At 45.4% G+C, this 27,813-nt stretch overlaps 1 protein-coding gene and 1 long non-coding RNA gene across 2 annotated transcripts in view; one reads left to right on the top strand and one right to left on the bottom strand.

Annotated features, from left to right (window-relative positions):
• The window catches only part of LOC128328774 (uncharacterized), a 55,902-nt gene extending 47,214 nt beyond the window's left edge, over positions 1-8,688 (top strand). The window contains exon 3 of the long non-coding RNA XR_008309390.1: positions 5,102-8,688. This is a non-coding gene — a long non-coding RNA (uncharacterized LOC128328774). The remainder of the gene's footprint in view (positions 1-5,101) is intronic.
• Positions 1-27,813, bottom strand: part of LOC128329543 (uncharacterized) — a 471,544-nt gene that overhangs the window by 251,130 nt on the left and 192,601 nt on the right. The gene's annotated exons all lie outside the window — the stretch shown is intronic.

Below are 27,813 nucleotides of genomic sequence, written 5' to 3' on the forward strand. Positions count from 1 at the left end.
CAACTCCGCTCCTCCATATACGTCCCATCCATTCCAGCCCTTTCCCTGGAGCTTGCCGGGCCCAGCTCCAGTAATGATCACCGATTTGCACACCAGTGATTGCGCAGGTCAGTTTGAAAGACTCCCCAATCTTCACTATTTCAGGGCCAGATTGGATCAAGTGTGGACCAGAGAAGACACCTGCAGAAGACAGCAGTAATTAGAGTCAAAGCATGTCTGTGTATATGTGAAGTGTATGTGCTCACACCACTTTTGTACAAAACCCCAATCTGCTGTGGGTGGAGGCATAGCCAAAATATTCAACTGAAATTGGGTTTCCCCTACTTATCTCCATTGTCAGTCATCATTAAGAGGAGCACGTGAAAGGTATCAGCAGCTCCAATCTCTCACCCTCGGAAATACTTACAGGATGGGCCAAGCATTAAACAAATCAAAGCCCAGAGGAACCAATTCATGATTTTCCCAATAAAAGATCTCAGCCCTTCAGTGAGAATGATTAGATGAGAGACAAGAGATTCAGCCCTTCTCTTAGCAGGGGGCTTTGTCCTTAAAAAGACTCTCTCTCTTGGGAATTTGCATATATTTGGCAGTCAGGAGATTTAAGAGTCTGTGGATTGACAGAGGGACAGAGGCTTTGGTGAGTCTCTGCTGCCCCCTTTTGGTGAAGAGAATGTTCTGAAGGCTGTTCTTGTAGGAGCAAATCTACACCAGTCTTGTCTGGGTTAAGAGTAAGAACATAAGAACAGCCCTGCTGGATCAGGCCCAAGGACCATCTAGTCCAGCATCCCCATTTCCACACAAAGGTATCCCCCAGATGCTTTTGAGAAGCCCACAGGCAAGAGCTGAGTGCATGCCCTCTCTCTTGCCGTTGCTGCCCTGCAACTGGTATGGAGAGGCATCATTATCCCTCTCAATAGTCTTTCCCTTTGGGGTGTGAAAGCAATCCAGCAGATTTTCACTATTTAATTTATATATATCTATTTGCATCCCGCCCTTTGCCCTAAGACCCCAGGGCAGTTAACAAGAAGATAAAAACAGTTCAATAAAAACTTAGAACAGAACATCCAGCCCACCAACGTCTCCAGGTAGACATTCAGGGAGGTTATGCCTTCTCCCACTGATCCTGACATGGAGAAATAGATGTGGGTGTCATCATTATATTAATAAAACAGCAATTCATTAAAAATCACCCCATCTCCCAGTTGCTTTGTGGCAGCTTGGTAATGGAGCTTCACTTCCGCTTAGGGCCGAAACATTAGCAGGCACCTGCAGGAACAGACACAAGTAGAAGCTGGTCTTGTGGTAGCAATCATGATTGGTCCCTTTTTGCTAAGCAGGGTCCACCCTGGTCCACCTTTGGATGGGAGGCAACCTGTGAGCACTGTACGATATTCCCCTTAAGGGATATGGCCGTAGCTCAGTCAAAGATCACCTGCCTGCTTGCATGCAGATGGTTCCAAGTTCCCTTCCCTGGCATCTCCACAATAGGGCTGACAGAGACACCTGCCTGCAACCTTGGAGAAGGTAAAGCCACTGCCAGTCTGTGTAGGCAATACTGAGTTAGATGGACCCATGGGCTGGCTCGGCATATGGCAGCTGCCTATGTTCCTATGTTCCTAAGATAACAGTAATTATCAAAATTAGTCAAAACTTGTATTATCTTTTGAATGTCTGTCAAGGCTTCTTCATGACTCAGTGTCAGCATAAGTAGATCTCCGAACTAAATCTAAGAACTAAAGACTGTATGCAATCAACTGGATCATTAAGTGTCAAGATGACTTGATATATGTATCACTTCCCAAATCTGATTGTTTGATGATGACTTTGCCTCTCAAAAAGAACAAGCCTGGCTCCAATCAGTGTTGTTGAGAAGTAGAATCTTCAAAGAGTTGGATTTTGGAAGAGATTATTAATATATCTGACGGCACTGTCCCTCTGCTTGGCTGTGCAGTTCACTGGTGCATGTGGGGAACTCTGGAGGGTGACAGTAACTTGACCAAAGTAACAAATATGGTGATAGTGATGTGGGAGAGAAGCATATCCAGGCAATCTGTCCCCTTCCCTGTTCTTATCTCTTCCTATCTCTTCCACCCCTATCTCTTCCTGCTTCTTTTCCACATTGATTTTAGGACTATGACAAGACTTGAGGTCTGTGCCTTCCCTCAACTGCTCTGGCACTGCCCTGACTATATGCCAGCTGCATGCATATTCTGGGTGGGTGGGTGGGTGGGTGTAGAATTAAGGAGCCTTTAAAAAAAAAAAGCAGACTTCTACCTTTTATGTCTGTGGAGGCAGGATTCTTGCAAGTGGAAAGATTTCCCCTGGAAGATCGTATATTTTAATAGCATTGTATGCCATTTTGCAATTCATGTGCCTCCTGGAATAGGCCCAGGGTGTTTTGGGTGACACCCACCTGAGTCAGCTGGAAAAGCTGAATGTAGTGAGAGAGAATTTTAAAACTAAAAAGGAAAATGAAGGACTGGAGGCACTAACATGGTTTTCCCCTCAGGGTGATGAAGCTGGAAATGGCGTGCTTCAACCTCCAAAGCTGTGAAAGAGAGGGGCTCAGATTTACTTTGCCTTTTACCCACCCAAATTTGGACCAAACCTTCACCCATTCAAGAATGTGTCCCAGTCCTATTTAACATTAGAGAGCTGCAACCCATATATGGGAATGGTGAGAGATGGGAGACCCCATGATCTGTGGGGGTGGGTGCACAAGGCTGCCAGTTCACAATCCTTTTAAAATTCTCTCTCTTATTATAATGAAAAGCAGTAGCCATGTCTTGTTGTAGCAAGGATGATCATTCCCCTTAGCTAAGCAGAGTTTGCCCTGGTTGCATACGAATGGGAGACTGCATGTGAGCACTGTAAGATATTCCTCTTAGGGGATGGAGGAATAGCATCTTGGAAGAGCATCTAGGTTCCATGTTCCCTCCTTGTCATCTCCAAGATAGGGCTGATAGAGATTCCTGTCCTTGGAGAAGCTACTGCCAGTCTGTGAAGACGATACTGAGCTAGGTAGACCAATGGTCTGACTTATTATATGGCAGCTTCCTATGTCCTTATGTTCCTATGCACTTTAAAAATAAGCTTTCCTTGGGGAAATTGGCATGTTGAAGAGTCTGTTGTTTGATCTACAAACAAAGATGGAGCCTGAGGTTATGGTCTTTCTGCTGCCACCTTTTTGATAAGGAGGAGATGTCATTAAGAGTTTTGTGAGGGCTGTTCTTAAAACTTGCCAAGTTCCTTTAAAAAGGGTATCCTCTTGGGAGTATTATAACTTGGTTTCTCTTTCACAGCCCATGGCTTACATTCTTCCAAAACTGTGCTGCCACCCTCAGGACACTCAAAATATAGAAGGCTAATGTTTCACTGCACTTTTGTCTTCACCATACGAATTGTCTCTGTTTTTGCATCCTCTTAACATACCTGCAAGAAGCAATAGACTGTCAAGGAACAAAGTCTGTCTTAAACCTTACCATATTGTTGCTGGCAGGAAACATCTGGTCTTCTTGCTCCTTAGGATTGTGGGGTAGACCAGTTGCAAACCTTGTAGGGCCCAGGGGAAATCCTGGAGAAGGTGGGATCAATAGATCACATTTGAGCCTCAATGTGGGATGGGGTGGGGGTACTGGAGGGCGGGACTGCCTCGTAAACCTTTCTAGGCCTCCACATCAGAAAAAGAACCCCAAAGAGAGGGTCCAGAGGCAAATTTATGTTCTTTTCTGGGTAGTGTGGCAAGGCCAGATGAGCCTGTGCTTGCTTGAACTCCAAGGTGACCACTCAAACCCCCTTTGAAGGGCAGCTGCCAGCCTGGGATCCTAACAAGGACCCAGGGAATTAAATGGATTCAAATTCACATCTATAGTAGATCAGTCTATTTCGGTGAGACCCTAGTCCTGGGGTAGGCAGCTTTGACTCTCCAGCTGTTCTTGGAATCCAACTCCCATCACACCCTGCCAAAATAAAGTGTGGCTGGGCATGATAGGAGTTCTATTTCCCAAGAGCTGGAGGGCTGCCTTTCGACATCCCTGCCCTAGTCAGTCGCTTCCCCAGCAGAGTGGTTAATTTTGCCCTGCCCTTTGGACGAGTCACTCATTTTTGACTTGCCAAAAAACAAACCACACAGCTGTTTACAGGTGCTCTTATTGTATGTGGGGAGTAGGCTAAAAAGTTGCATTAATGAGTTTCCCTGAAACCTTTGAATCTGGAGCTCACCCCATTCCACAGACTTGAGGCTGGTGGTAGCACATTAAACTCTCACCAATAGTGGTTAATTCACTAGACTGTGGTCTAGTCTGGAAGTGGTTTTTGCCTGGATGCTCCGTTGCTGTGCCTCACTGTGTCTCTCGCACAGTAATACACTGCAGAGTCTGCAGTTGTCAGAGGGCTCACACAGCTGTTTTACAGGTACTCGTAGAATATGTGGGGAGTCGGCTAAAAAGTTGCATGAATGAGTCCGATGGTTTTCCTGACACCTTTGCATCTGGAGCTCACCCCATTCCACAGACTTGAGGCTGGTGGCAGCACATTAAACTCTCACCAATATGAAGACTGTGGTCTAGTCTGGAAGTGGTTTTTGCCTGGATGCTCCATTGCTCTGCCCCACTGTGTCTCTCGCACAGTAATACACTGCAGAGTCTGCAGCTGTCAGGGAGCTCAGCTGAAGGTAGACCTCATTTCTGGAAGTGTCCCTGGTGACTGTGATTCGGCTGCCAAATGCTGAATTGTAGTAGGGGGTTCCTCCATGTGCAGTGCTCCGAATGTTCCCCAACCATTCCAGCCTTTTCCCTGCAGGCTGTCGGATCCAGCCCCAGTAGTGATCACTGACCTGCACCCCAGAGACTGTGCAGGTCAGCTTGAAAGACCCCCCGGGATTCGCTGATCCTGGGCCAGACTGGACCAGCTGTGGACTGGAGAAGACACCTGTCAAGAAAAGGGGCAGAGATGAGAATCAAGCCCTGGCTGCTCTTTGGGCTGGTGCTAGAATATCATTTTTACCATGTTCATAAATCCTCACTTGGCAAGATGCTCAGTGTCATGAGAAACAAGAATATGGATTTCATCTCTTTTCTGTCCTGCTCTTTCTTTGCTATAGAATGAAGGGACATATCCAGGACATGATGCAGCCCCGGATGATGCTATTTATAGGAGAAGGGCTCACTTGGGAGATTTGCATAGAGGCGGTTCAGTCCAGTTCCACATTAAGGAAGCCAAGAGGATAAAAGGAAGTGCACTTGTTTGGCATTTCACAATGACAATCTCCTACTCGAAGCTCACTTTGTAATCATGTGGCCTAGATCTGGCAGAGCTATGAAGGAAGGGACCAGTGTTTCATTTAACTAGCTTTGCAAATTGCACCACATGCCCATCAGTGTTGTCTAGGTCCCATTCTTTCCGGTTCAGAGACTGTAGCCGTAAGTCTAGACTGCAGCATTATGGTGTGAGATAAGTTTGCTATTGCAGAGTGTGCAGAATCTACAGTTGCACTGGCCCTTGAGTGGCAATGAGTGGCATCCCTAAGGAAGCTGTTCTTGGACTACAACTCCCATTACACCCTGCCAAAATAAAGTGTGGCTGCAGGGGCCTAACTATAATAGGGCAAGGGGAGACAGTTGTCTGGGGGCCCACTGCCTTGGGGGGCCCCCCAGAGGCAAGTCACATGACTGACTCCCCCAGCTGCGCACCCACCCAGGCTTCCTTCAGTTGTATTCATCCTCCAAAATTGATGTGTGTTAAGACCTGGAGCTACCAGAACAGCATGTCTTTTTCTAGTACAATTAAATGACTTGCATCGTCCAAAATGTACAAAACCTTTTAGCCTCATTTAAGATTTCTTTACTTCATGAGCTGAGCTTCAGTGGTGGGGGGCATTTTAACATTTTGTCTCTGGGCCCACTCCAACCGTGCCTACGCCCCTGTGTGGCTGGGCATGATAGTTCTGTTTCACAACAGCCATTCTACATCCCTGCCCTAGTCTGTCGCTTACCCAGCAGAGTCATTAATTCTGCCTTGCCCTTTGGACAAATCACTAATTTTTGACTTGCCAAAAAAACCACACAGCTGTTTTACCAGCACTTGTAGAAAATGCAGGGAGGAAGCAATGAATCTTGTGCAACCACATTCACCACTGATGAACCACATTCACCACCTCCTTCCAGCTGCAGAATACTGGGTTTTGTGTTTGTGCATGCCTTGACATCAGCTAAGAGAGGTTTTTGTATGAACTGCCTGTTGCTTGGTCTTACTGTGCTTCTTGCACAGTAATACGTGGCAGCATCTGCAGCTGTCAGAGAGCCCAGCTGCAAGGAGAAGGAGTTTGCGGTGGTGTCTGCAGAGATGGTGATTCGTCCCTGGAAGGATGAGGCATAGCTTGTGCGCCAGCTGGAACCAGTCCAGTCGACCCTTCCCATCCATTCCAGTCCTTTTCCTGGAGGCTGCCGGATCCAATTCAAATAGGGACCAGAAACAGAGAATCCTGTGACAGTACAGGTCAGGCTGAGGGACTTTCCTGGAGCCATCATCCCAGATCCAGACTGGACAAGCTGGATTGCAGAAAGAGCCCCTAGGAAGCAAGAGAGTTAGGATCAGAAGAACGGAAGGACTTCATTAGAGCCAGAGCCCAGCCTGCACCCTTGGACACTCACCTGGCATGAGGGCCATCACTGAGAGAATCCAAATGAAGGCGCTCATGTTGCCGGAAACATGAAGGGGTGGACTGAACCTCACACTGGGCAAGGCTGGCTGCAGCTGCTATTTGAGTGGGAGTTTCATTTGCATACAGAAGATGCCCCTGACATGCAAGGTCCTTTTAAAGAAGAGGACAGGGGCAACTCTTTGCATCCCACTTCAGAAACAATGGCAGCAGAAGATACAGGGACAATGTGGGTGATCTTTAGAATCTCTTATTGCACAGGCACAGTTAATATAAAAATACCTTGTCTTCGAAAATGGTCTTGTGGCACCTTAAGGGTTAACAGCGTTTTTGTGTGAACAGAAGAACACAGCTTCCCTTCTAGAAGCTTTAATAAGTTGGCATTTAGGAATATCATTTTATTCCAATGACTCCAGAAATGTACAAAATCTTCAAAGTGTTACAAAATATTATAGGATTATTGGAACTGGAGTTGTACTGAGTCAGATCTTCCATCGACCTCTGCCACATTGACCACGCTGACTGGAAGCTAGTCTCCAAGGATTCTTTCCAAGTGTGAGGAGTTTGCCCATTGTGAAGTTCCTTCTGTCAGTTCACCAAGGACACAGGATTCTTTCTCAGCCCTCCTTGGAAAGTCTATCTGGGACTGAATCGGGGGCATTCATTATACATACAAAGCAAGTGTTCTACCACTGAGGCACATCCTCCCCAATCCCTATCTGCTGCCCTCCCCTTTCAAAGGTTAAAATCTTCATTTCATTGGAAGATGCAACAACAGGAGGTACAGGAGGGGATCTGAGGCAAGGGTAATTGGAGCAGAATCCATCCAGTTCCACTTCCATAGACATTGTTGTCAGTAGCAGATGAGGACTAAGAGGTTAAGTCAAGGGCTTCATAGAAGAGGTGAGATTTGAGGAGGATGAAACACATCCTTGTTTCAGATTTAAACTGAGAGGCACAATTCAGCTTTACACTGGATAAGCTTTATTTTTGGAGAGAGAGGCCAGGAATTTTCCTCCATCTAAGGAGCCCAGACCAATGTACATGGTTATGTTGATCCTCACTACATTCCCTGTTCCGAGGGATTTGAACTCGGGTCTCCCTGGTCCTAGTCCAACTCTCTAGCCACTACACCACACTGGCTCTCTTTTCAGAATGACCTTTTATTTGCTCAACTACATCCTGTATATTTATGTAAATCAACCACATATTGCAAAGATACAATCAGTCTGCAATGACTCTTTGTGAAGGAACGAGGTACAATCCCCTTCTGCCATGGAAAAAATGTTTTGTATTATAGCTGGTCTTTGTATAAGGTCAAAAGTTCAGTTGTGTTTCACTGTTGGTTTTGGAAAATCTGTCAGCTGGACTTTGGAGGGAAAAATGATTTTCAGTTATGGAGGGAATTTGTTGAGTTCTGATTAGCTGAACTGAATAATTGGTGGGATGGAAGAAGTGTATATATTCGGGAAGTTTGAGAGGGATTCTGTCAGTCTGAAGCTGTCTGCTGAAAGGAGTTCAGTGGAATTGAAGAGCTGCAGTTGAGTTTTAGAGCTGAGTTCAGTTCAAGAGCTACTGGAGTGGAGCTGCTGGAGTCCAGTTGAGTCAGGTTGAGAGAGTCTGCGGAAGAAAAGCTGGCAAAAGTTTGCTGGAAGGCTGGGAGGGGTGGGGGGGAAACTGGAGAAAGAAACCTGGGAGAGAACTGAGCAGAGAACTGGTGGGTGCTGGAGATTGCTGGAGTTGCCCAGACAATAAGCCAGGACCAAAAGCTGAAATCAATGAAAGTGGGAAAGGAGCCAGACTGGATCGAGCCCCAGACCTGTGCTATCCCCTGGACAAAGAAGTCTTCCCATCCAGCCAGAGGAAGAAAAGAGAGACTTGGAAGGAAAACCTTGATAGAACTGAGCAGTGTTAAAAAGCCTACAGCTTGTTAGCTACCCTGACTTGCTCTGTGAGTATTTTGTGATTTTCTGTAAAGTAATGTTTTAATTTGAACTTTTGTTTTTAGTAAAAACATTCTTGTTAATATAGTAGAGCTTGTTGATTGTCTCTATCCCATGCCTATAGGCCTTTCCACTCTACTAAGGTTTGGTCTGTAGCTCTGATTAATTGTGTGTGTGTGTGTGCGTGTGTGTGCAATATAGGTGAGATGAATGTCCTAGGGTCCTGGAGGGTGGAGGCTAGTCAAGTGCCAACAGCTCACTCTTCACTCTTCCCCTCCCAGCTCCCTGACTCACTGGCTCACTGTTGGCACTTGATTGGAAGACTTAATCTTGCCTTCAACAAAGGTAAGCCTCTCTAGGATGTACATATGAAGTTAGTAGGTACACACACACACACACACACACATTCTGAGCCAGAGAAATGCACATGTACAAGTGTATGTGTGAAAGTGTCTGTGTACATGGGGAGTATGTGATATTATTTGCACAGGAGTAAGAACACAGGTGTGCCAAGAATGTTTTGTTTTTTACCATGTCCTTCCACTTCTTCTGCAGTGAAGGCACAAGGGGAGGGAGCAGAAGGAGGTGGGTGATAGAGGGATAGAAGCCCATTCTCTTTTTTCTCCCAGTGCCCACTCCAACCTCCTTGTGCCCTTGACGCTCCTTCCAAAGGAAACCAGAATCCAAGGTGCACTGTGAAGGAACCTCTGGAGCTTCTCAACACTGGGCAAAGTGGAGTAACCAAGGCAGCACAGCATGCTATTAGAGCATATTGCCACTGTAAATGCACTGCTTGTAAGACACTACTCATCCTATTTCTTGTATGGGTTCCTGCCTCACTTTGCACATTCTGCTACTCCAGCACAGTAATAATTGGCTGTGTCTGCAGTTATTATGGAATTCAGCTGGAGGCAAATCTCATTTTTGGAAGAATGGGATGACATGTAATTATATGGCCTTGAAGAGATGGAGCATATGCTGTGTTCTCAAATGGTGTCATATGCCTCATCCATTCTAGTCCTTTTCCAGGAGGCTGTTGGATCCAGCTCCACAAAGAAGCCCTAAAGCTATACACATCATCAGAAAACGTGACAACATCATGTCAGGAGGAGGGTCTGTCGAGGTTTTGCCATACCTGATCTGGATTGGATCAGTTGCACTTCGGAAAGGATACCTTGGCAAAGGAATCAGAAAAATACAAACAAGTTGTTCTAGTAAGAATGAATCTACCTACCTGCCTTTCACTACCCCTGCAACTGAAATAAATTTGGTCCAAATCGATTAGGTAGTTCACAAGTTAGCCCACTTGTGCCTCAGATGTTTATGCACCTGCCATCTTGAATTGGGGTGATGACATCATCACAAGCTTATACCATTGAGATGTCCCTAGGTGTCCCTACTACCTACAACTGTATCAAATTTGGTCCAATTCAGTTCCCATTTGCACATCAAATGTTCACATGTCTGCCATCTTGAATCAGGGTGGATGACATCATTACAAACTACGCCCTTGAGGTGTCCCTATGTGTCCCTACACCTGTAGCAAATTTAGTTCAAACCAGGCAGGTCACAAGTTAGCCCGATTGCACCTCATATGTTCACGTGTCCACCATCTTGAACTGGGATGGATGACATCGTCACAAACCACACCACTGAGGTGTCCCTGTGTGTCACTCACTACAACTGTACATAATTTGTTTCAAATCAGTTAGACAGTCCAAATGTTAGCCCACCTGCACCTCAAATGTTCGTGTGTCTGCCATCTTGGACCAGGGTGGGTGACATCATCACAGCTTACAGCATTGAAGAATTCGTATGTGTCCCTACAGCTGTTGCAAATTTGGTTCATATTGGTTAAGCAGGTCACAGGTTAGCCCACTTGCACCTCACAAGTTTATGCATCTTCCATCTTGAATTAGGGTGGATGAAATCATCACAAACTCTGCTGTTGAGGTGTCCCTATGTATCCCTACAACTGTACCAGATTTGGCTCATATTGGTCCAGAAGTTGTGAAGTTGATGGGTGGGATGGACACATGGACACACAGATGGACACACACATGGAATGCCGGGTGATTTCATAAGCCAACTGGAAAGTAGGCTAAGAAAGTAGCATTAATTAGTCCAATTCATTTCCTGACACCTTTGAATCTGGAACTCATCCCATTCCACAGACTTGAGGTTGGTGGCAGCACATTAAACTCTCACTAATATGAATATTGTGGTCTAGTCTGGAAGTAGTTTGTGCCTGGATGTGCCTTTGCTCTGCCCCACTGTGTCTCTCGCACAGTAATACACTGCAGTGTCTGCAGCTGTCAGGGAGCTCAGGTGAAGGTTGAGTTCATTTCTGGAGGTGTCCCTGGTGACGCTGACTCGACTGTCAAATGCTGAATTGTAGAAGGGGTTTCCTCCACCTGCAGTGCTCCAAATGTTGCCCAGCCATTCTAGCCCTTTCCTTGTCGGATCCAGCCCCAGTAGTAGTCACTGACCTGCACCCCCGAGACTGTGCAGGTCAGCTTGAAGGACCCCCCCAGGCTTCGCTGATCCTGGGCCAGACTGGACCAGCTGTGGACTGGAGAAGACACCTGTCAAGGAAAGGGGCAGAGATGAGAATCAAGCCCTGGCTGCTCTTTGGGCTGGTGCTAGAATATCATTTTTACCATGTTCATAAATCCTCACTTGGCAAGATGCTCAATGTCATGAGAAACAAGAATATGATTTCATCTCTTTTCTGTCCAGCTCTTTCTTTGCAATAGAATGAAGGGACATATCCAGGATATGATGCAGTCCCGGATGATGCTATTTATAGGAGAAGGGCTCACTTGGGAGATTTGCATAGAGGGGGTTCAGTCCAGTTCCACATTAAGGAAGCCAAGAGGATAAAAGGAGGTCCACTTGTTTGGTGTTTCCAATGACAATTTCATACTCAAAGATAACTTTGTAATTGAGTACAGCTTTGCAAAGGTTTGTTATTTAAAAATAAGCTCTCCTTTGGGAAATAGGCATGTTGAAGAGTCTGTGGTTTGATGTACAAACAAAAACAGAGCCTGAGGTCATGGCCTTTCTGCTGCCACCTTTTGGCTAAGGGGGAAGATGGCATTAAGAATTTTGTGCGGGCTGTCCTTAAAACTTACCATTTTCTTTAAGAAGGGTATCCCCTTGGGCAGGGGCATAGCTAGGGGAGAGGGGGCCTGTGTTCACCCCTCTCTGTAGCGATCCTTCAAAGTGAGGGAGATAATGAATAAAATAGGGAAGAGTAGAACTGGGGGCCCTCAACAGTTGGGCGGCCCGAGGTCTTTGAACCCATCCCCTCAATTATAGCTACACCCCTGCTCTTGAGAGATTAACTTTTCTTTTTAAGGAGATTAACTTTTCCTTTCACAGCCCATGGCTTACATTCTTCCAAGACTGTGCTGCCACCTTCAGGACACCCAAAACATAGAAAGCTAATGTTTCACGGCACTGTTGTCTTCACCGCACAAATCGTCTCTGTTTTTGCTTCCTCTTAACATAACCACAAGAAGCAATAGATTGTGAGGGAATAAAGTTTCTCTTGAACTTCACCATATTGTTCTTGGCAGGAAAGATCTGGTCTTCCTGATTCCTTAGGAATTCCGTAAATTAGTAAAGCAAATAAAATGTGTTTTTTTGGAGGAAAATATCTTTGCAGACCACTAGGAAATATTATGGAATTAGTAAGCTGGACTGGAAATAGGCACCACGATACAAGGGAGAAGAAATGAAAAAGATGTGTGTGCGCGTGCATGTGTGTGTGTGCGGGCTGTGTGTGAAAAGAGAGAAAACCTGCGTAATGGGTTGTTGAAAGCAAGGGAATAAAGAAGCTGACTTTGGCTGGCTTCTAGTAAACTCATGAATAGGTCAGTTGGAAAAATGGCTACTTCTTTTCATTAGAATAACGGAGAGAATTATGAAATGGCAGCATTGTGCGGCCACCCCCATGGATCATGGATCAGACCAGTTGCATACCCTGTAGGGCCCAGAGGAAGTGCTGGAGAAGGTGGGATCAAGGTGGGATCATGGTAGGATCACATGTGGGCAGAGGGTGGGGTACTGGTGGGCGGGACGACCTAGTATACCTTTATAGGCCTCCACGTCACAAAAAGAACCCCAGAGAGAGGCTCCAGAGGCAAATTTGTGTTCTTCTCTGGGTAGTATGGCAAGGCCGTATAAGTCTGGCTGGGTCTGGGAGAACTCCTGGAAAAAGCCATGAACTTCACAAGCTCTGATGCCTAAAGCCAAGATGAAGCTGGCAGCAGAGTGATGCTACATCACAACTGAAGGTGTGCTAAGTAAGGACTAAAACTGCCCACCATGTGATTTATCCTGTGCTTGCTTGAACTCCAAGGTGACTATTCAAACTGCCTTTGAGGTGCAGCTGCCAGCCTGGGGTAACTAGGTCAATCTATTTCTGTGGGACCCTAGTCCAGGGGTAGGCAGCTTTGACTCTCCAGCTGTTCGTGGACTACAACTCCCATCAGCCAAAATAAAGTGTGGCTGGGCATAATAGGAGTTCTATTTCTCAACAGCTGGAGGGCCGCCCTTTGACATCTCTGCCCTAGTAAGTCGCTTACCCAGCAGAGTCGTTAATTCTGCCCTGCCCTTTGGACGAGTCACTAATTTTTACTTGCCAAAAAACAAACCGCACAGCTGTTTTACCAGCACGTAGAAAATGCAGAGAGGAGGTAATGAATCTTGTGCAACCACATTCACCACTGATGAACCACATTCACCACCTCCTTCCAGCTGCAGAATACTGGGTTTTGTGTTTGTGCATGCCTTGACATCAGCTAAGAGAGGTTTTTGTATGAACTGCCTGTTGCTTGCTCTTACTGTGCTTCTTGCACAGTAATACGTGGCAGCATCTGCAGCTGTCAGAGAGCCCAGCTGCAAGGAGAAGGAGTTTGTGGAGGTGTCTGCAGAGATGGTGATTCGTCCCTGGAAAGATGAGGCATAGCTTGTCTGCCAGTGGGAACCAGTCCAGTAGACCCATCCCATCCATTCTAGTCCTTTTCCTGGAGGCTGCCGGATCCAATTCAAAGAGGGACCAGAAACAGAGAATCCAGTGACAGTACAGGTCAGGCTGAGAGTTTTTCCTGGAGCCATCATCTCAGATCCAGACTGGACAAGCTGGATTGCAGAAAGAGCCCCTAGGAAGCAAGACAATTAAGATTCAGAAGGAAGAAAAGACTTCATTAGAGCCAGAGCCCAGCCTGCACACTTGGACACTCACCTGGCATGAGGGCCATCACTGAGAGAATCCAAATGAAGGTGCTCATGGTGCCAGGAAGCATGAATTGGCGGACTGAACCTCACACTGGGCAAGGCTGGCTGCAGCTGCTATTTGAGTGGGAGTTTCATTTGCATAAACAAGATGCTCCTGACATGCAAGGTCCTTTTAAAGAAGAGGAAAGGGGCAACTCTTTGCATCCCACTTCAGAAACAATGAATTGTGATGAACTTTGAGATGGCAGCAGAAGATACAGGAACAATGTGGCTGATCTTTAGAGGCTCTCATTGCTCAGAAACACAGTTAATAAAAAAAATATTTGTCTTGTCTTACAAAATGGTCTTGCGGCACCTTAAATGCTAATAGTGTTTTTGTGTGAACAGATGAACACAGCTACCCTTCTAGAAGCTTTAGTTAGTTGGCATTTTAGAAATATCATTTTATTCCAATGACTCCACCAATGTACAAGTTTCTCAGCCCTTCTTGGAGGTGCTACCTGGGATTGAACCTGTGGCATTCATTATATAAAGGAAGTGTTCTGCCACTGAGGCACATCCTTCCCAATCCCCATCTGCAGCTTTTGCACCTGCCATTTTCAAATGTTAAAATCTGCTTTTCATTGGAAGCTGAAACAAGAGATGGAAGAAGAGGAGATCATCAGAGGCAAGGGAAACTGGAGCAGAATCCATCCCAGTCCGTTTCCTTAGACTTGGTTTCAGTAGCAGATGAGGACTAAGAGGTTAAGCCAAGGGCTTCATGGAAGAGGTGAGGTTTGAGGAGGGATTTAATGGGAAGGAGGTAGGATGACATACAAGAGGCCCAGGAGGGAGAGGAATTCTAGGTGCAGGTGGCAGCAAGGGGAAATGGTGCATTAAGGAGGAACCCAATCAATGCTGCCATGGGCAAAGTGATAATCAGAGCTGCAGGGAAGTTGCACAAATCTTATTGGAGAGCATGAGTTTTGTAATGTCACAAAATAAAACTGTGTTTTGTGCAAATGGGGCATAAAAGGGGCATGTATGGATTGAGATTGGAGTAAAGCATGTATAATTGTTAGATATATATGCACCATTGTTCCCCCCTTCCCTTGCATTCCCCTGCAAGTTTCAGAGGCAGACACACACACACACGTACGTTATGTAGGTGCATATTTATTTACATATATTTTAATCCTTAACTCCTAAACACCCAGAAATTAATCAGCTTTTCCCCATGCTGTCCTAGTGCAAATGAAAATGGAACAATAGCAACAAACTGAGAGCAAAACTACCTGCCAGCCAGTAAGACACATATCCTTGTTTCAGATTTATGCTGGGAGACAGAATTCATTTTTACAATAGATTTTTTTTAGAGAGTAAGAAAGTCCCCACTCTCAGAGAAGTATATCTCCTGTGCCTCTGCAAGAGTCACTGTTCCGGGCATGCTCCTTAACTGGAAGAAGGGAAGCCCAGATGAGTAGAAGATGCAGAGATGTAATGGGGAATCTTCTTGACTCTGAGGGCAGATAATTCTGCAGCATATTCACATCAGAGCAAGAGAAGAAGGACCTGCCTTCAGCGGAATGTGATATGAGAATGTCAAGACCAGAGCAGCATATGGTGTGGAGTTAGAACGGGCAGCCTCCGGCATTATTGCAAAGTGTATAAAAAGAACTGGAGAGCTGCTTGATTACAGACTGGAGGAAGGATTTGAGATAGAGGCCAGAAAGTTTCCTTCCTCCAAGGAGCCCAGAGGTAGCAACCCAGAATTATATGGAATCCAGGCCTGTGTCTGATTCCATTTTATTAAGGAATCAATGCCTGAACTTAGAGGAACTGACCAGTGCATGACACCCAGGACTCATGACTGCCTCTGGTAATTGTTTTGTGAAGAGGCAATCTAGCATTGTTCTCAGTGTTTGTGAAACTCACAGGAGACAATGGCCAGGTTCTGGTTTTCTGTCTCACACATATTATATCACTGTGGAATGCCTTTACAGATGGATGGCAAGAAGATTGACACACACACTAGCAACTTGGATATGTTGGTGCCCAGCTCATTCATGTTGAATCAGAACTCATAGACCACTGGGCCAGGTTGAGTTCTGGTCTTTGCCAGTACCACTGAACTCTTTGCAACAGGAATTCAAATGGAGTAAAATGATTAAACTCCTAAACTCCTTTGCCTGAACTTGCTCTCGGGTAATGTCTTTGGGGGAAGCTAGGAGCTGAGCTCATTTCCTCTTACAAAAAGTAAACATTAATCATTAGTGATTGCTCTGCTTTGCCGGGGGATAATCACGTCTTTCTCTAAGAGATATTTGCTATGTAGAATTAGAAGCAGAAGGCTTATCATGTTGAGGTCACCTATAATGTTCTGCCTTAGTCAAATGTATTTATTAACTAGCCTCAAACAAATACCCCTTTTGCTGTTACTTTAAACATTCTTTTGTTATAATTACACACTAGATAGATGTACCCAAGAAGTAATTTAATTGCTGTCTCACACATATAAATCTGATTCTTTCCTAACTTCTCTGACTTTTAACGTTCTTGGGACCAGGTGGGAATGTCAATAGTACAATACTCAGCTAACAGGAGATGGAACTCATATCCTAAACTGACCTAATATCCTGAGCTAACTTCGATAATTAAAAGACAATATCCAGAGCATACTTGGAATGGACACCTTTTGTGATCCAGGAGACTCAATGGACATCAAGGGAAAAAGCAGCTATAAAATTGGAGCTCATTGAATAGAGAGTCAGCAAGCTTTGCCTAACCAGCAGATCTTTGCTCATGTGCGCATCCCAAATGCCTGCTGCCTGCTGCTTGATGCCTAGCTGCGTAGCGAAGCAGAGGCCTGAAACCTGCAGACAAGAGACTGCTTGGTGATTTTTGCTGTGGGGTGAAGAGTCAAGGGCTGACTCTGTCTGTGAAATCCAGCACCAACCTTTTTGCATCTGAAGCCGGCATCGCTCTCAAGCCCCAGCAATGAACAAGTCCTTTGAAGCCTTCTTTGTGAACCTGGTGAGATGCCTATTCAATGCACATCACAGCCTGCTTCCCCCTTCCCTCCTCCCTACTAATCACTGCCATTCCCTTCCTAAGCCCTCCCTCCTTTCTTCTCTCTCTGTTTCTGTCTAAAGGCTTTATTAGGATTTTTTAGACAGCTGTAATTATTGATTGCACACACATACAGGTGAAACTCGGAAAATTAGAATATCATGCAAAAGTCCATTAATTTCAGTAATGCAAATTAAAAGGTGAAACTGATATATGAGACAGATGCATTACATGCAAAGCGAGATAAGTCAAGCCTTAATTTGTTATAATTGTGATGATCATGGCGTACAGCTCATGAAAACCCCAAATCCACAATCTCAGAAAATTAGAATATTACATGGAACCAAGAAGACAAGGATTGAAGAATAGAACAATATCGGACCTCTGAAAAGTATACAGTGTACTGTGCTTGATTGGCCAGCAAACTCGCCTGACCTGACCCCATAGAGAATCTATGGGGCATTGCCAAGAGAAGGATGAGAGACATGAGACCAAACAATGCAGAATTGCTGAAGGCCGCTAATGAAGCATCCTGGTCTTCCATAATACCTCATCAGTGCCACAGGCTGATAGCATCCATGCCACGCCGCATTGAGGCAGTAATTGCTGCAAAAGGGGCCCAAACCAAGTACTGAATACATATGCATGCTTATACTTTTCAGAGGTCCGATATTGTTCTATTCTACAATCCTTGTCTTCTTGGTTCCATGTAATATTCTAATTTTCTGAGATTGTGGATTTGGAGTTTTCATGAGCTGTACGCCATGATCATCACAATTATAACAAATTAAGGCTTGACTTATCTTGCTTTGCATGTAATGCGTCTGTCTCATATATCAGTTTCACCTTTTAATTTGCATTACTGAAATTAATGGACTTTTGCACGATATTCTAATTTTCCGAGTTTCACCTGTATGATAGCCAGGCACATTGCACTACACCTTGAATCAGAACATGTTTAGATTGGATGACCTGTTTGAATTTTATCCTGATGAGCTACTTTCTATAATAAAGCCCATTGAATTATTTAGGAGTGTTTTTTGTCTTCTTTCTAGCTTCATGTCCAGGTCACCATATAAAGAACTGGTCACTTTGTGACACTGGTGGAACCAGCCTAATTTCATATGCTAGCTCCGGAGCATATCTAGTATACAAATCAGGCTTGGCTCACAACAAGAGCAGAGTACATGGTTATGTTAATCCTCACAACGTTCCCTGTTGTGAGGAATTTGAACTGGCGTCCCCCTGGTCCTAGTCCAACACTCTAAGTACTACACCACACAATGGCTCTCTTTTACACATGAGCTATTATTTACTCAAATATATTCTGTATATTTATAGAAACAAACCACATATTACAAAGATACCATCAGTCTGCTGTAGCTCCCTTCAGGGCTGTAGCAATGATTAATGGGGTGGGGGGAATGACAAACTCTTCCCCTCTCACCTCCCTGAGGCCCTGCTTGGCTCCTGATCAGAGGCTGTAATCTTGTCATAAACAAAAGTGAGCCTCTCCAGAAGAGGGGTGTGTGTGTGTGTGTGTGTGTGTGTGTGTGTGTATTCTGAGCCAGAGGAATGCCCATGTACAAATGTGTGTGTCTGTGTGCATGGGGAGTGTGTGATATTATTTACACAGGAGTAAGAAAACAGGTGTGCCAAGAATGTTTCATTTTTCACCATGACCTTCCACTTCTTCTGTAACAAAAGCACAAAGTGGAGGTAGGAGGACAAAGTGGGGGATAGCGGGCTAGAAGCCCATCCTCACTTATGTCCCAGTGCCCACTCCAACCTCCTTATGCCCCTGACTCTCCTTCCAAAGGAAACCAGAATCCAAGGTGCACTGTGAACCTCTGGAACTCGTCACTTCTTGGGGAAGTGGAGCAACCAAGTCATCACAACAACATACTATTAGAGCATATTGCCATTGTAAATACACTGGTCTTAGGTCACTTGTTGTCCTACTTCTTGTATGGGTTCCTGCCGCACTCTACACATTCTGCTGCATCAGCACACTAATAAGTGTCTGTGTCTGCAGCTCTTATGCAACTCAACTGGAGGTAAATCTCATTTTTGGAAGAATGGGTTGACATGTAATTATATGGCCTTGAAGAGATGGAGCATATGCTGTGTTCTCAAATCATGTCATGTGCCTCATCCATTCTAGGCCTTTCCCAGGTGTCTGCTGGATCCAGCTCCAAAAGCAAGCCCTAAAGCTTTAAATACCATCAGAAAATATGACAACATCATGTCAGGTGTGGGGTCTTCAGAGAGGATACCTTGGCAAAGGAATCAGAAAAAAAATCCAAGTTGTTCTAGTAAGAACAAGTCTGCCTACTTGCCTTTCACTACCCCGTGATTGAAATAAATTCTGTCTAAATAGGTTAGGCAGTTCACAAGTTAGCCCACTTGAGCCTCAAATGTTCATGTGTCCGCCCTCTTGAATCGGGTTGGATGACATCATCAAAAACCACACCACTGAGGTGTCCCTGGATGTTACTCACTACAATTGTACATAATTTGTTTCAAATCAGTTAGACAGTCCACACGTTAGCCCACTTGCACCTCAAAGGTCCATGCATCCACCATCTTGGATCAGGGTGGATGACATTATCATAAACTATGCCATTGGAGAATCCCTATGTGTCCCTACAGCTGTAGCAAATTTGGTTCATATCGGCTAAGCAGGTCACAAGTTAGTCCACTTGCACCTCAAAAGTTTATGCGTCTGCCATCTTGAATTAGGGTGGATGACATCATCACAAACTCTGCCCTTGAGGTGTCCCTATGTGTCCCCTACAACCTTAAAAAGAGCCCCTGGTGGCGCAGTGGTAAAACTCCAGAAGGTTACAAGTTCGATCCTGACCAGGGGCTCAAGGTTGACTCAGCCTTCCATCCTTCCAAGGTCGGTAAAATGAGTACCCAGAATGTTGGGGGCAATATGCTAAAATCATTGTAAACCGCTTAGAGAGCGGTATATAAATGTAAGTGCTATTGCTATTGCTATTGCTATTGCTATTAACTGATTTGGTCCATATTGGTCCAGGCATTGTGAAGTTGATGGTGGGGGCTTTGCAAATTTTACCATATGCCCATCAGTGTTGTCTAGGTCCCATTCTTTCCGGTTCAGAGACCTGCAGCCGCAAGTCTAGACTGCAGCATTATGGTGTGAGATAGGTTTGCTATTGCAGAGTGTGCAGAATCTACAGCTGCTGAGGACTGCACCAGCCCTCTTTGAAACAATGAGTGGCATCCATAAGGAAGACTGAACAGGGGTGTAGCTATAATGCTCCAGGAGGAACAAATGTCCCTGGGCTTCTTTTGTGAACTTGGTCGTTCCTTTGACATTATCATATGGACTTCAAAGGGCTCAATGAAAATGCATTGAGGGGTGAGGGCTCCAGGCTCTGTCAATGATATGGGGAAAACAGCATCCCATTTGGGACAAGAGATTTTTTTCCTTAGAAATGGGAATTCCCGTATAATACGGGCCTGTTGGGTTTTCTATGCCCTGGTGTCTTCCTCTGTCCTCGCGTGTAGGCAGAGTGGGAGGCATGTGGGTGAGGGAGAGGCAGGAGGATGGGCCCATGCCTTCCATCCCTTTCCTTGCTGACAAGGTGACAGATATAGTTATATTTATTCATAAGCTATGCTGAGTGCAGGTACAGCAGTACACTTCCTGTCTGCACCATGTATTTGTGGGACCTGTCCCCAGATTCACTTTGGTAAATGAACACAGGTACAGTCATTCATGCAAAAACATATATTATGGGTGTACAGACAGCATATGAGTGTACAGATGTCTGAACAGGGCCTGTTCTGTGTGGTGGGGGGACCTTAAGGATCCCTAAAGGGAATACTCAGCACCATCAGGAAACTGCTGTAATGGGACCTGGAATACAAAAAACAATGAAGTACCTGCTAGATAATAATATCAATAGAAAGAGAATGTGAACATTGGTAAAGGATGACCATGCAATATGAAGTAACCCAATGGGTAATGATACAATTAACAAAATGCTGAAGTAGACAAATAGCTGAGACCTGTAGCACTCAAACAAAGTTTTGAAGGCTTCTTCAGTCAAATGAAAATCCAGCATGTCAGTCACTGTATTATTAGTTATAACTGTGCTCACATAAAAACATCCTTCTTGAGTCCAAAACAGAGCTAGTGATCTCGGAGGACAAAGTTACTCTCCAGGTTTCTTATTATTCTTAAAAGCAATGCTGCTCCCCCTGAGTTGAATGGAAAAAAATTGGACACAGTTTCACAAATCCTCTTCTGTATATAATCCTTGGCTCCCCCCTCTCCCACCAGAGGTGCCCGTTTCCGTAGTCCCACACAACTTCCTTACAGCTTCACTCAGGCTGGAAAATTTAAACACTGATCTCAGCTGCTCTGAATTTGTCACAGAAACAGTCTCATCAGGTAAGTCTCCGTCCTTCAAGTCTTTGCTTCTTCTGCAGCCTTCTTCCACTCTTCTCCTTGGTAGCTCTTTCCTATCTTCCCTCTTCCAACTTCTCTCATTCATCAACAGCTCCAGCAATGGTTAAGCTGCTCTTTCTGGTTAACCTGCCCTTCTGTCCACTACTGCCTTCTCCTAGGTGTTGCATGCAAGGATACACTATGATTCCCTGGATTCTCTAGGTCATGCGTCCCCAAACTTCGGCCCTCCAGATGTTGCTGAACTACAACCCCCAGCATACCCAGACACAATAAATTGTGGCTCGGGATGTTGGGAGTTGTATTTCAGCAGCATCTGGAGGGCTGCAGTTTGGGGAAGCCTGCTCTAGGTGAACTACACAAATTAAACTGGTAGAAAAGCTGGTTTAGAGCATGAGGGTAAAGGAGCAGCCCTTCTGGATCATGTTGGAAGTGAAGGACTTTGCAGTGCCTCATGCCTCAATGACAGAGGGCGACAGACTAGTGAGTCAGAGGGCTAGAGTGGTCAAGACATTGGTCATTCCTCCTCTCTACTGTTCTGACACAATCCCTTTGATATGTAGATTGCTACTCTCAGGGACTTCCTTCCTTCCTGCCTCCCTTCCCTCCTTCCTCTTTTCCCTCTAACACACAAGCTCGCCTCTCTCTCTCTGCACCATGTGTGCAGAGATGCAGACAGCATCTCTCTGCATCCAGCTAGCTAGCTAGATCAGAGATTCTATCTCTCCACTTTCCTATCTAGAATGGAGTTCTCCAATAAAGACTCCTCATATTTGATTTGAAACTATAAACTGGCTCCAAGTCTTTTGCTCTCAGCAAACACGCATGCCTGGGCAGACTCTACTGTGTTTTGCCTCTGTGCACTTTACTGTAATAGAAGTGTATCTCTTACCATAGAGAATTCCTAACAGATCAGACCAAATGCCTATATAGTCCAGCATCCTGTTTCACATAGTGGCCCATCAGATGACTCTGGGGAGCCCATAAGCAAGAGCTGAAGGCATGCCCTCTCTCCTGCTGCTGCTCCCCTGCAACTGGTATTTGGAGGCTTCTTGCCTCTGAGGCTGAAGGTGCCCTATAGCCACCAGAATAGTAGCCATTGATAGAGCTGTCCTCCATGAATTTGTCTAAGTCTCTCTTAAAGCCCGGCAAGCTAGTGGTCATCATCACCTCCTGTGGCAGAGAATTCCACAGATTAATTATGTGTGGTGTGAAAAAATACTTCCTTTTGTCGGCCCTTAATTCCCTGGCCATCAGATTCATGGGATGACCACTGTTTCTAGTGCTGCCCACTCCTTCTACTACATGCAGCATTTTATGCACCACTATCATGTCTCGAGGCTAGACTATAACAATGGGCTGTGGCAAAGATGTGCTCCTGAAGGAGGTTTTTGCATTGCTTTGCCTCACTGTGTGGCCTTCCTTTGCACAGTAATATGTGGCAGTGTCTGTAGCTGTCAGGGAGAGCAGCAGAAGATAAAGTTCATTTTTGCAGGTGTCCCTGGTGATGCCGATTCTGTTGCTGAATTCTGGATTGTAATTGGTTCCGGCTCCAGCTCCGCTCCTCCAAATATATCCCATCCATTCCAGTCCTTTCCCTGGAGCTTGCCGAGCCCAGCTCCAGTAATGATCACCGATTTGCACACCAGTGATTGCGCAGGTCAGTTTGAAAGACTCCCCAATCTTCACTCTTTCAGGGCCAGATTGGATCAAGTGTGGACCAGAGAAGACACCTACAGAAGACAGCAGTAATTAGAGCCAAAACGTGTCTTTGTGTGTATGTGAAATTTTTGTGCTGCTCACACTACTGTAGTACAAAAAAGCCATGTGCTGTGGATCAAGGCATAGCCAAAATATTCAACTAAAATTGGGTTTCCCCTACTTATCTCCATTGTCAGTCATCCTTAAAAGGAGCACATGAAAGGTATCAGCAGCTCCAATCTCTCACCCTCGGAAATACTTACAGAATGGGCCAAGCATTAAACAAATCAAAGCCCAGAGGAACCAATTCATGATTTTCTCAATAAAAGATCTCAGCCCTTCAGTGAGAATGATTAGATGAGAGACAAGAGATTCAGCCCTTCTCTTAGCTGGGGGCTTTGTCCTTAAAAAGAATCTCTCTCTTGGGAATTTGCATATATTTGGCAGTCAGGAGATTTAAGAGTCTGTGGATTGACACAGGTACAGAGGCTTTGGTGAGTCTCTGCTGCCCCCTTTTGGTGAAGAGAATGTTCTGAAGGCTGTTCTTGTAGGAGCAAATCTACACCAGTCTTGTCTGGGTTAAGAGTAAGAACATAAGAACAGCCCTGCTGGATCAGACCCTGCTGGATCTAGTCCAGCATCCCCATTTCCACACAAAGGTATCCCCCAGATGCTTTTGAGAAGCCCACAGGCAAGAGCTGAGTGCATGCCCTCTCTCTTGCCATTGCGGCCCTGCAACTGGTATGGAGAGGCATCATTATCCCTCTCAATAGTCTTTCCCTTTGGGGTGTGAAAGCAATCCAGCAGATTTTCACTATTTAATTTATATATATCTATTTGCATCCTGCCCTTTGCCCTAAGACCCCAGGGCAGTTAACAAGAAGATAAAAACAGTTCAATAAAAACTTAGAACAGAACATCCAGCCCACCAACGTCTCCAGGCAGACATTCAGGGAGGTTATGCCGTCTCCCAATGATCTTGACATGGAGAAATAGATGTGGGTGTCATAATTATATTCATAAAAAATCAATTCATTAAAAATCACCCAATTTCCCAGTTGCTTTGTGGCAGCTTGGTAATGGAGCTTCACTTCCGCTTAGGGCCGAAACATTAGCAGGCACCTGCAGGAACAGACACAAGTAGAAGCTGGTCTTGTGGTAGAAAGCATGATTGGTCCCTTTTTGCTAAGCAGGGTCCACCCTGGTCCACATTTGGATGGGAGGCAACCTGTGAGCACTGTATGATGTTCTCCTTAGGGAATATGGCCGTAGCTCAGTGGAAGATCACCTGTCTGCTTGCATGCAGATGGTTCCAAGTTCACTTTCCTGGCATCTCCACAATAGGGCTGACAGAGACTCCTGCCTGCAACCTTGGAGAAGGTAAAGCCACTGCCAGTCTGTGTAGGCAATACTGAGTTAGATGGACCCATGGGCTGGCTCGGCATATGGCAGCTGCCTATGTTCCTAAGATAACAGTAATTATCAAAATTAGTCAAAACTTGTATTATCTTTTGAATGTCTGTCAAGGCTTCTTCATGACTCAGTGTCAACATGAGTAGATCTCCGAACTAAATCTAAGAACTAAAGACTGTATGCAATCAACTGGATCATGAAGTGTCAAGATGACTTGATATATGTATCACTTCCCAAATCTGATTGTTTGATGATGACTTTGCCTCTCAAAAAGAACAAGCCTGGCTCCAATCAGTGTTGTTGAGAAGTAGAATCTTCAAAGAGTTGGATTTTGGAAGAGATTATTAATATATCTGACGGCACTGTCCCTCTGCTTGGCCGTGTAGTTCACTGGTGCATTTCGGGAACTCTGGAGGGTGACAGTAACTTGACCAACGTAACAAATGTGGTGATAGTGATGTGGGAGAGGAGCATATCCAGGCCATCTGTCACCTCCCCAGTTCTTGTCTGCCCCCACCCCTATCTCTACCTACTTGCTTCCAGTGTTGATTCTTGGACCATGACAAGACTTGAGGTCTATGCCTCCCTCATCTGCTCTGGCACTGCCCAGCTGCATGTATATTCTGTGTGGGTGGGTGGGTGTAGAATTAAGGAGCCCTTGTTTTTTTTACCTTTTTACCTTTTATGTCTGTGGAGGCAGGATTCTTGCAAGTGGATAGGAAAGATTTCCCTTGGAAGATCGTATATTGTAATAACATTAGATGCCATTTTGATACTCACATGCCTCCTGGAACTGTCCCAGTCCTATTTTTCATTAGAGAACTGCAGCCCATATATGGGAATGGTGAGCGATGGGAGACCCCATGGTCTATGGGGGTGGGTGCAGAAGGCGGCCAGTTCACAATCCTTTTAAAATTCTCTCTCTTATTATAATGAAAAGCAGTAGCCAGGTCTTGTTGTAGCAAGGATGATCATTCCCCTGAGCTAAGCAGGGTTTGCCCTGGTTGCATATGAATGGGAGACCGCATGTGAGCACTGTAAGATATTCCTCTTAGGGGATGGAGGAATAGAATCTTGGAATTGCATCTAGGTTCCATGTTCCCTCCTTGTCATCTCCAAGATAGGGCTGATAGAGATTCCTGTCCTTGGAGAAGCTACTGCCAGTCTGTGAAGACGATACTGAGCTAGGTAGACCAATGGTCAGACTTGGTATATGGCAGCTTCCTATGTTCCTATGCACTTTAAAAATAATCTCTCCTTTGGAAATTGGCATGTTGAAGAGTCTGTGGTTTGATGTACAAACAAAAATGGAGCCTGAGGTTATGGCCTTTCTGCTGCCACATTTTAGATAAGGAGGAGAATGCATTAAGAGTTTTGTGTGGGCTCTCCTTAATACTTGACAACTTTCTTTAAAAAGGGTATCCTCTTGGGAGTATTTTAACTGGGTTTTTCTTTCACAGCCCATGGCTTACATTCTTCCAAAACTGTGCTGCCACCCTCAGGACACTCGAAATATAGAAGGCTAATGTTTCACTGCACTTTTGTCTTCACCCTACGAATTGTCTCTGTTTTTGCATCCTCTTAACATACCCGCAAGAAGCAATAGACTGTCAAGGAACAAAGTCTGTCTTAAACCTTACCATATTGTTGCTGGCAGGAAACATCTGGTCTTCTTGCTCCTTAGGATTGTGGGGTAGACCAGTTGCAAACCTTGTAGGGCCCAGGGGAAGTCTTGGAGAAGGTGGGATCAATAGATCACATTTGAACCCAGATGTGAGTGTGTGGTGGGGGTACTGGAGGGCGGGACTGCCTCGTAAACCTTTCTAGGCCTCCACATCAGAAAAAGAACCCCAGAGAGAAGCTCCAGAGGCAAATTTATGTTCTTTTCTGGGTAGTGTGGCAAGGCCAGATGAGCCAGTTTGAGTCTTGCAGGGCATCCTTCTAGATAACAACTTTGAAGATTTGTGCAACCAGGTTTGGCTGGGAAAACTCCTGGAAAAAGATATGAACTTAACAAGCTCTGATACCTAAAGCCAAGATGAAGCTGGCAGCAGAGTGATGCTCTATTGCAACGGAAGGTGTGCTAAGTAAGGACTAAAACTGCCCACCATGTGATTTATCCTGTGCTTGCTTGAACTCCAAGGTGACCACTCATACCCCCTTTGAAGTGCAGCTGCCAGCCTGGGATCCTGACAAGGACCCAGGGAATTAAATGGATTCAAATTCACATCTATAGTATATCAGTCTATTTCGGTGAGACCCTAGTCCAGGGGTAGGCAGCTTTGACTCTCCAGCTGTTCTTGGAATCCAACTCCCATCACACCCTGCCAAAATAAAGTGTGGCTGGGTATGATAGGAGTTCTATTTCACAACAGCTGGAGGGCTCCGTTTGACATCCCTGTCCCAGTCAGTCGCTTCCCCAGCAGAGTGCTTACTTTTGCCCTGACCTTTGGACGAGTCACTCATTTTTGACTTGCCAAAAAACAAACCACACAGCTGTTTTACAAGTGCTCTTATTATATGTGTGGAGTAGGCAAAAAAGTTGCATTAATGAGTTTCCCTGACACCTTTGCATCTGGAGCTCACCCCATTCCACAGACCTGAGGCTGGTGGCAGCACATTAAACTCTCATCAATAGCGGTTAATTCACTAGACTGTGGTCTAGTCTGGAAGTGGTTTTTGCCTGGATGCTCCGTTGCTGTGCCTTACTGTGTCTTTCGCACAGTAATACACTGCAGAGTCTGCAGCTGTCACGGAGCTCACACAGCTGTTTTACAGGTACTCATAGAATATGTGGGGAGTAGGCTAAAAAGTTGCATGAATGAGTCCGATGGTTTTCCTGACACCTTTGCATCTGGAGCTCACCCCATTCCACAGACTTGAGGCTGGTGGCAGCACGTTAAATTCTTACCAATATGAAGACTGTGGTCTAGTCTGGAAGTGGTTTTTGCCTGGATGCTCCATTGTTCTGCCCCACTGTGTCTCTCGCACAGTAATACACTGCAGAGTCTGCAGCTGTCAGGGAGCTCAACTGAAGGTAGACCTCATTTCTGGAGGTGTCCCTGGTGACTGTGATTTGGCTGCCAAATGCTGAATTGTAGTAGGAGGTTCCTCCACCTGCAGTGCTCCGAATGTTCCCCAGCCATTCCGGCCTTTTCCCTGCAGGCTGTCGGATCCAGCCCCAGTAGTAGTCACTGACCTGCACCCCAGAGACTGTGCAGGTCAGCTTGAAAGACCCCCCGGGCTTCGCTGATCCTGGGCCAGACTGGACCAACTGTGGACTGGAGAAGACACCTGTCAAGAAAAGGGGCAGAGATGAGAATCAAGCCCTGGCTGCTCTTTGGGCTGGTGCTAGAATATCATTT

The sequence above is a fragment of the Hemicordylus capensis genome, chromosome 6 (genome assembly GCF_027244095.1).
Source record: "Hemicordylus capensis ecotype Gifberg chromosome 6, rHemCap1.1.pri, whole genome shotgun sequence".
Classification (NCBI taxonomy): domain Eukaryota; kingdom Metazoa; phylum Chordata; class Lepidosauria; order Squamata; family Cordylidae; genus Hemicordylus; species Hemicordylus capensis.